We start from the raw sequence: 10,173 nt of genomic DNA on the forward strand, positions 1-10,173 counted from the left end.
TCCTAGCCGCGCTCGCTCGTCTCCAAACTAGCCAAGACCAAGTGAATGACTTCGCGCATGAAAATCCACCACCTTTTGTGGGAGCACAAGAGGTCAACCCTCCCATAGATCCAACTGCAGCTGAGAAGCGACTCCAATACTTGGAGGAACAACTGATGTTTCTCAAGGGGGCTGATATCTATAGGGAAAACAATCGCAAGTATGAGGCCGTGAGCTCCAAACTGCCAACCAACTTCAACATGACGGATATCCCGAAATTCAAGGGACATGAAAACCCTTTGAACCATATCCGTGCTTTCAAGGATTACATGTCTATCAAAGGCATTAAACCCGAGATGTTCCTAAGGATCTTTCCTTCATCTCTCGACACCATTCCTAAACAATGGTTTTATTCTCTAGAGCACAAGAAGATTGCCACTTGGGATGATGTCGCGATCGAGTTTGCTAAGAAATATGCGGATAATGCCGAGATCCAAGTCAATATGCGCACCTTAGAGGTTCTTAGCCAAAACGTTAAAGAAGGCTTCACCGACTTCCTAAGTAGGTGGAGGAAGACTAGTACCCAACTTGTCGAGCGTCCAGATGAAGCTACCCTCGTTGAAAAATTCGTGGACAATTTAAAGCCCATTTATGCAAATCATTTGAGATGCCAAAACATTAAGACCTTCAAGGACTTAACCGTACTAGGAACAAGGATCGAAGATGACATCCGTAAAGGGCTCTTGTCCAAAACGGTAGGTCCTGGATATCAAGTTTCAACAAGTCATTCTTACGGCTCTACTAGCAAGACTGATGAGGTTAACCTTCTCGAAGCATCAAAAAAGAGTATCCCACAAAGAAAGTTCACAAATATTGGGGATACCTACTCCAATGCTCTGAAGAGATTGATGAAAAAGGGTAAGCTTCAACCCATAGGCCCTACACCGGAACCATAAAAGAAATCCAAATCTTGGGACGAGAATTCGTACTGCGAATATCATAGAGGTAAGGGACACGATACAGAAAAATTTTACAAGCTAAAACATGTGCTTCAAGACATGATTGAAGACGGTCGCCTACCAATACCGCCTGGAGGTAAACCTAACAATACTCAGAATCCTCTTGGAGTTCTGATGATTACAAGTGAAGAATCTACCTTAGATTGTTCACACCTCATTTCTCCAGTCAAAGATGAGATATATGCAACAGAAGAAGAAGGGAACTACTCTACCATTTCCCCTACCATCACCGACTTTATAGTATGGGCAAAGAGTGTGAATAGGCAAGTCTCAGAATTAGAAAGCGTAGTGGCAACCTTACGTGATCCAAGTGCAACACACGAAGAACGTGTGCCACTAAATCTCTCTCGAAATGCTACAATGCAAGAAGTAATAGCCGTGGTTGATGAACTAATCGACCAAATCATCCAATTGGAGGCCGAAATCATGAGATTGAGAGAACTTGCTACTGTCAATGGAGTATGGGCCAACGATGATGAGGATGAATACCTCACTGAACACTACCTAGTTAAAGTTAATGAGGAAATAGTCCAAAACAGTAAGGATCAAGATGTGGACCATCTTACTCGTTCAGGGTGTCCATACAAAAATGTTTCTCAAAATGGGCCCATAGCCAATGGTCCAATCACCAATACCAACGTTGTCACGCCAAATGATAATGAAGATACCTCTACTGACCATTTGCTAAAGCAAATATAGAAGACAAAGGCTGATCTTTCAGTCTGGCAACTAGTTGCAAGCTCGTTCCCACATCGCCAAGCTTTTCTGCAAGCCTTGGCCAAACTAAATGTGGCACATAACTCCATACTATATGACGTGGTCAACTTGGTCTTCCAAGAGTCACCTAAGCTAAGTAACCCGGTTACTTTCTCGAATGAATATTTACCACCTTTTGGCGCTAATCACAGCTTGGCTCTTTACATCACTGTCATTTGCTTGAAGAAGAATGTGCCAATGACTTTAGTAGATGATGGCTCGGCAGTCAACGTCATACCATTAAAAACGGCATACAAATTAGGCATGAAATAGTCGGATTGGACCCCTACCAACCAAGGTGTTCGCGCATCTGATGGTACACGACGAAAAGTGGTAGGACTAGTTAACCTTACCATAGCCACAGGGCCGATTGAACGAAAGGTTAACTTCCAAATAGTGGACATTGAAGCATCCTTTAATATACTTCTGGGAAGACCTTGGATTCACGCTTCCAAAGCAGTAACATCCATCCTCCACCAGAAAATCAAGATCCCACTAGATGGTAAAGGGGCGACGATCACTTCGTCACCCATCAAAGCGGTAATAGAAAAGAGATCAAGTAACCAAGTACTCGTGGATCCAGTACATGAACATGGGGGCTCTCATAGCATAAGCGTCATAGAAAGCGAGTTGGCACCCTTGTACTTCAATCCTTACTCCAATTTAGTGGTCAACCACATACTCAAATCTCAGGGATACTTCCCGGGAATGCCTTTGAATAATCCTATCCGAAGAAACACCTTTGCACCCTACAAAGAAGGCAATTCACAAAGGATACCACTAGGACTAGGATATAAACCCACCAAGGAGAAAGCCCTAGAAATGCTCACTCAATTCCAAAACCGCAAGAACGTGGAAATCCAAATGCGACCCTACCTCCCTACCCTAAATGGATACTTCGTTAGGGAGGGAAGCCAAGAACTCTTCCACGGGTTTCCCAAGCCTTGGCACTACATAGGAAAGCAACTGCCTGGACTCGAGATCTTTCACCATTGCTACTTCATTCCCACAGAAACGGTTCCTACCGTCAAAACTCGTCAAGCACCTTGTTTAGACGAACAAGCTGTTAGCTTACTGTTTGGGGAAGATTGATTTGTTAGAGCCGCGCAGGATGAGATCATTACCATGATACTTCAAGACGATCACTTCAGCCCTACCGCATTAATCACATAAACTAGCTCGAATCAACAGAAAGGATGGAGAAAGTCGATCAAGTGGACAAACAACCAAGGAAGACTCTTCAAGCTCACTACGGGAGAAGGAGAGATGTTCAAAGGTGAACCAGAAGACAATGAATTTGAGTCAGAGTCTAGAGAAGTCCCTGGAGAGTCTCCTCCTATCATCACTCCCACTCCCCTTGTTTCTCCTAGCTTGGCATCAAATAGTAACAGTAGTTCGGGAAATGTCCCAACAGCTGTCCCTTTACCGCCACTGACTACCGAACAGATGGCTTCTTTGTTTCAACTTTTCTCAAATTTTAATATGAATAAATCAGGTTCTGCTTACTCTTTCTGATATTCTGAATGCAATTCTGTTTACGATAATAACGAGGATGACCCAGACCCAGACTCAATCGAAATACCTCCCTACATAGCCAACGAAATATTACAAGAGGGGGGAAGGGGGGCCAGTTATAGAAAACACTGAACCCATCAACGTAGGAACTGAACTAGAACCCCAAGAACTTAGGATAGGGACGACCTTGAGCCCCGCCGAGAGGGCCAGTTTCATAGACCTCCTACACGAGTTCAAGGACATTTTTGCTTGGTCCTACAAAGACATGCCAGGGATCGACATATTGGAGTGGACAAACTTTGTCTTATATTTTTCATCTTACATCACATGCAAAATCTTATATAAGATTAAATTATGGTAGTATACAAAATAAGGTGAAATGATTATGTGAGTAATCATCCACTACTCAATATTACACAGTCCACTTGCCCATTTACGGGTCCATGTTTTCTAATATGTATCTATGATCTTTCAAGTGGTATCAGAGCTTAGGCTTGTAATTTGCATGTTGATTTTAAGCATTTTAATGAATTATGTGATAATTTATAAAAACTCAAAAATTGTGTTAGAAGAGGTTTTAGCACGAAATTTTGGGACATGCATACCTACTGATCTCAAAAGGTTTGTGGAATTTTTTGGTGATTATTGAAGATATTTTGCTATTTTTAATGTTTTTTGGTAGAAAACCGAGTCAAAATGCCGTATTTTAGTTAAAAATTGACTAAAATTAGTTAAAGTTGATTCGGTGCATGGATTTTTTATGGTAGTTCATGCATGTTTTCTACTGATTGTATGCAAAAAATTGAAGGTTGGTTCGAATTTTTTGCATGTTTATTGATTTTTTGAGTTAAAAGTCGATAAAAGTCAAATTAATTAATCATAATTTCGAAACTTTTGATTCTGCCCATAATAAATTTATTTACATTTAATAATATTATTTAAATATCAAAAGTGATTTTGCATCTGTGTTTTCACTTTGTTTTGATGTTTGTTGGTTTTAGTGGTTAAAAACCGATAAATATCGATCTTTTTCTTCATAAAATTTATCCGAAATTTTTGGGCAATTTTTTTGACATTTTGGTGTTCTTGGGAGTGTTCCAGAATACTAAAAAAAAAATCAATTTTTTGGGTAATTTTTCAATTATTTTGGATTTTTACTTAAATTTTATGATTTTATCGATTAAATTAGTAAAATATCACCAAATCAAACTAATTATTTATCATAAAATTAGTGAGGACTAATTTTGAGGTTCAAAACAGTTTGGAAAATTAGTTTGGACTTAAATGAGATTTAAGAGTTGATTATTGATTTTTACATGTTAAAAATCGATTAAATTCACAAAAACCGAGATGGATACCAACGAATGATAGATAGGACGATTTTGGCATCATTTTACAGAATTTTAAGCATATTTATTTAAGTTGAATAAATGATTGTCATTTATTTAAAGTATTTATCTTGTTGTACCTAGTATGGCCTAGTTAATTTTAATCGTTATTACCCGAAATGAATGGGAATATCGATTTGTTTATAATTAAATACGATCTCGTATCGTCGATTTGTAATTAATTAATAGTTTTATTTATTTTATTAATTAATGTATAATAGGAATAGCTGTGTAATTCAATTGTAATAGTTTTTTTATCGGCGTTTCCAAAAGACGGATTACATCAAGACGGAGTCTATTTTTGGAAGGTGTTCCAAATCCCACAAGGAAGAGCCACTTATGGAATGAAGAGGCAAGGGACCAAGGAGTTGGTTTCCGAAATGTAATAGACTAGTTTTTATTAACTAGGTGGCCATACTAGGATTTATTCATATGCTTACATGTTTGCTTGTTTTATTTTCGCGCATGCCAAAATCGCCATTCACATGCATTTTATTTTCGCGGTTGTCAATTCACGTCATTTACATTCACCGAATTAATTCACTTATAAGGAATTTATGACTAAATTGACAAGATCTCTCACATAAGTAAAATTGAGATTAGCCTTACCAATTAGTAACACCTATGAATCTCTTGTTCATTAGAGCCACGCTCGCCCAAGCGGGGTGTTCTCTTTTTACCTTGGGTAAGTAGGGTGGTAAGCGGTTATCACACGCCAAAATTGGTTGGACTCAACGGGATATAAGACGGTCTTGTGTTCCGGGGCTAGTAGATGGATTTAAGGAAATTCGTCGACCAAGAGTTCTAGAGGTAGAATTAGTCAACGTGACTTACCGAATTTACACAATTCTGGGATGTTTCGCCCAAGCGATGCCTATTTTTTTCTAAAGACAGATCTTGGAATCATTTATATAATTTAGTGGGAGATCATTATATAAATGTTAAAACTTGTTGAACATGTTTTCATAAGTATTTTTAAAACATTGAATGTTATTTTTTCCTATTTTTCGTTCTTTTTCATTAATGTATTTACTATGACATCGTGCACTTCATCCTCCTTTCATCCTCTATTTATTATTATACTCGTTTCGTTCTTTCATAGGAAGCGGTTTCTTTGAAGGAATTAATGATTGGTAACATGATTTACCAATTCACCTACATAAGCTTACAACGATTTTTTGCGATAATTATACAACTTAATTAACATCCATACATATTAAAAAGGGGGTTTCATATTGTAAACTCATAATACGAGTTTTAAAAGGGAGTCAAATTTTATCAAGAGAGTCTTGATTTCGGAAGTGACACCTCCGTCATGATGATGACATATTAGTTTTAATTACTCAAGTGTAATTCAAAAGTTTGCGAAAAGAGTTTTCAAAAACACTTATAATACTCCAATATGATACCGTCAAATGGCTCAATTCAATAAAAGCCAAATCGATTGTTTATGCGCTAAAGAATTTAGGCATATGATAACAATTTAACGGTTAGGTAGTCCAATTTCGCAAGAAGTTGAGATTTTGCCACGTGTTTCGCTCACTTTATAGTAATTCACTCTTACTAAGTGTATAAAATATCATAAATGACATGAAGAGAGGTCTTCATGAGATTCATTTTTGCTTGATTGAAGCAAAGAGGAATGTGAAAGTGAGTGGGAGTTAAGAAGTATCAACCCTAGATGTATTCGATAGGACAAAGTTGAAGGAGACATCTACTCAATGGATAGGCTAGTTCCACTATCTTGGTATGAGATATCAAGTATGGATCATTTCTTTGTAAAGAAGTTTACATGAATTGATAAAACGTAAGACGTCTAGCATAGGACATTTTTATATCGAAATGGTGCTAGAGTAGCAATGATTTCGATAGGGACAAATGTACCTAAATTTGGTTTTAAAAGAATGTAATCATCTATGTTTATACATAGAAGGCATCACTCATGTGATTTAAAACAAAAGGTTGTACCTACTCCTATGATAACTTGGTGATTGGTTTAGACCACTCAAGTTAGAGGAATTTTACATTCTTCACGAAAACTAAATATTATACTATCTTGTAGATTTTAAAGTCTCTAATTCGGTGAACCCAAATTGATCAAACCTCAAGTAAATTCGTTTAAACGAATAAACGATAAGCACATCGAACAACCATTTGATTGAGCATCTTATGGTGTGTGTGCATAAATTATGTTTTCTTTTGCAGAAAAGAAACACAATAGTGAGGTGATTGACCATATACATACGGATGTGTAAGGCCGATAGTTGGTTATAAATATACTTCGTTACTTTTACCGTAATGTTAAGTAGATATGAAAACCTCATATCTATTTAATAAGAGATAAAAGTGATTTTTGAAACGTGGAATATTTTCAAAATGAAGTAGTAAACCAAAAGCACGTCAAGATCAAGATGTTGAAAGTAATGGCTTTGAAGATCAAATGGGTAATGGCTTTGAAGATCAAATGGGTAATATCAAGTAATGATCTTGATAACCACTAAGAAGATTATGAACCAGTTCACATAATACCTTCTCCTTGGGACACCATAGAGTATGGTGTAGTCAAAAAGGTAAACCGAACTTTATGAGATATAGTTTGAGGTTTTTCGCAATTTTGTAAGCTATTTTCTCACTAAAAGTTTAAAACCCGGCTATGATAGCCTTAATGACTCCAAATGAGATATGGATAGAGAGAGTCCCTAACTTGTCTTCTTATACATTTGGGATCATAAATGTTTATGTTCAGAACCAATTTGTGTATCTGTGAGGGTTATCCAAAATTAAACCACATGGTTTTTACTCCTCCAAAACAAGAACAAAGAGTTTGTGGCTCATAATACTGTCTTTCCAGAAAGATTTTCATTTTCTGGAAGACAGAGTGGGAGAAATTTTGAACTTGCGGAAGTCGAAGACCTACAAAATGAGTACAATGCAAGAAGACGTTATTTATTGAGGCTCAGTGGTGAGTACAATGCAAGAAGACGTTCTTTATTGTGGCTCAGTGGTTATAAGGAGATAATTTTGAGATAATATTGCGTTACTTTTCAAAAGTGACGAATCATAAACCCTCATCAAAGGCTTTTCTATAGTATGAACTCTATGTGATGGCGTGTCACCATGCAATTCGAATTGATCTCCTTGCACATGATGCTATAAGGAAGGAAACACGAGATGTTTCCGAGACTTGATTTAAGGTGAACACTTTGGTTGGTTACCTTGATCTTGTCGTAAAGGTTACATAAGATGTTTTAAATTTGGGTTGGTTATAGAGAGTTTTGTGACAACCTAAATGCCTTTATCAATTCGTATGTTCTTAGCAATATAGACTCTCATGAGGATGAGTTTAGGCAAAAGGATAACGAAACTTTCTCCTTGGGAGAAGTTTTGTTGATCTTGTCAATGCTAAGAAGCATGGCATGCTTGAAAGATCCCTTTTGTGATCTATATACGTCAAAGAGTTGGAACTTTGGGTTCAATCATGTAGTCTATCAAAATGGTATCACTCGAGTGTCGAGGTACCATGATGATACATGGAGTTTAGTGGGAGCTAAAGTGAGTTTCTTAGTCTAAATATGTGCTTGACATATAAGTGACTAGAAATGTAGCTAAGGTGATGTTGTTCTATCCTAGGTTTTGTAGTCACATGTTTGGTACTTGACCATTCATGAATCCGGGAAAACTTAAGGTAGAAGGTTTGAAATGTTTTGTTTTTGGTGGTTGACTCGGTTTGACTCGTTGTTGGAGTCGGGATTTAAATTTTTGAGTCGGTTTTTGGTCCGGTGTCGGTTTTGACTCTAGTTGGTGTCATTGCGACCCCGTCGTCGTGCATTAAACATTCCAGGTATTTTTGAAATGTTTTGAAATGTTTTATTTTTTAAATCGTTTTATGTTTTCTGACGTAAAGTTGTACACAAACTGTCGATCAAACGCCGCGAATCCAAATCATGTTATAGTCTGATAATCATCGGGTGTTTGTTGGAGTCTCAGCAGATATTGGGTATCTACAAAAGGTCTCGTCGTAGTCGATCCCTTCTTGTTGATTGTAGCCTTGGACAACTAGTTGTGCCTTGTTTCTTGTAATAATTCCTTCATCGTCCAGTTTATTTCTGAACACCCATCTCGTACCAATAACGGTTCGATCACTAGGTCGTGGCACTAAATGCCATACCTTATTGCGTTCGAATTGTTGAAGCTCATCTTGCATAGCTAATATCCAATCGGGTTCAGCAAGATCTTCTTTGATATTGGTAGGTTTGATGGTTGACAGAAAAGAAAAGAACGAGCAGAAGTTATTCAAGGACCTTCTAGTTTTAACACCTTGTTCTAGATTTCCTAGGATTTTGTCCAAAGGATGGGAACTTTGATGTTTCCACTTCTTGAGAACTCTGGGTTCATTATCATTTGATGAACTCGCACCTTCTACAGATGAAGAATCATGATTTGTTTCCCCTGAGTTAGAATCGGAGTTTTCTTCAAAAGTATTATTACCTTCATCAGAATTATCATGATTTGGATCGGAAGTTATAACATCATTAGGTATAACTTCAAGATCTTTTTCCTTATTTGGAGAAGGGTCAATAGTATCATTAACTACAGACTTATCACTTCTCTTAGGATCGTTTGCAGAGTTATCTAGTTCATCATTAATGCCTTCTATATTCTCATTATCATTTAATGGTTCATCTCTGGCTAAAAAGAAATCGGGCTCATCTGGATCCTCTTCTTCCTGTTCAACTTTATCAAACACATTATCTTCATCAAAGTGAACATGAACACTTTCTTCTATGCGCAAGGTTCTCTTATTGAAAACTTTGTAAGCTTTACTATAATCCGAATATCCCAGAAAAACAGCTTCGTCACTTCGGGGGTCAAATTTTCCTAAATTGTCTTTACCATTATTGTGAACAAAGCATTTGCTCCCGAAGCAACGGAGATATGATATATTGGGTTTTCTCCCTCTTAAAAGTTCATAGGGAGTCTTTTTCAAAATTGGACGGATCATAGCTCTATTGTGCACATAGCATGCGTTACTAATAGCTTCTGCCCAAAAACTTCTAGGAAGGCCACTACACAAAAGCATAGTACGAGCCATATCCTCTAGGGTTCGATTCATACATTCCACGACACCATTTTGTTGTGGGGTACGTGGTGCGGAGAAGTTATGCCCCACACCATTTTCCCTACAAAATTATATAAACGATTGATTATCAAATTCCGTACCGTGATCCGTCCGAATCGAAATAAGCTTTTTATCATATTTATTTTGGGCAAGCTTCATTAATACCACAAATTCATTGAAAGTTTCATCTTTAGAGGAAAGAAAGATTGGCCAGACATACCTTGAGTAATCATCGACTAGAACAAATACGTACTTTGATCCACCACGGCTTCTAACTTTCATAGGTCCACATAAATCCATGTGTACTAACTCAAGTGGTCGTTTAGTACTAACTACTCTCTTAGGTTTGAATGAGGATCTAACATGTTTGCAACGGGCACATGAGTCACACATTTTC

The sequence above is a fragment of the Silene latifolia genome, chromosome 1 (assembly GCF_048544455.1).
Source record: "Silene latifolia isolate original U9 population chromosome 1, ASM4854445v1, whole genome shotgun sequence".
Lineage (NCBI taxonomy): Eukaryota > Viridiplantae > Streptophyta > Magnoliopsida > Caryophyllales > Caryophyllaceae > Silene > Silene latifolia.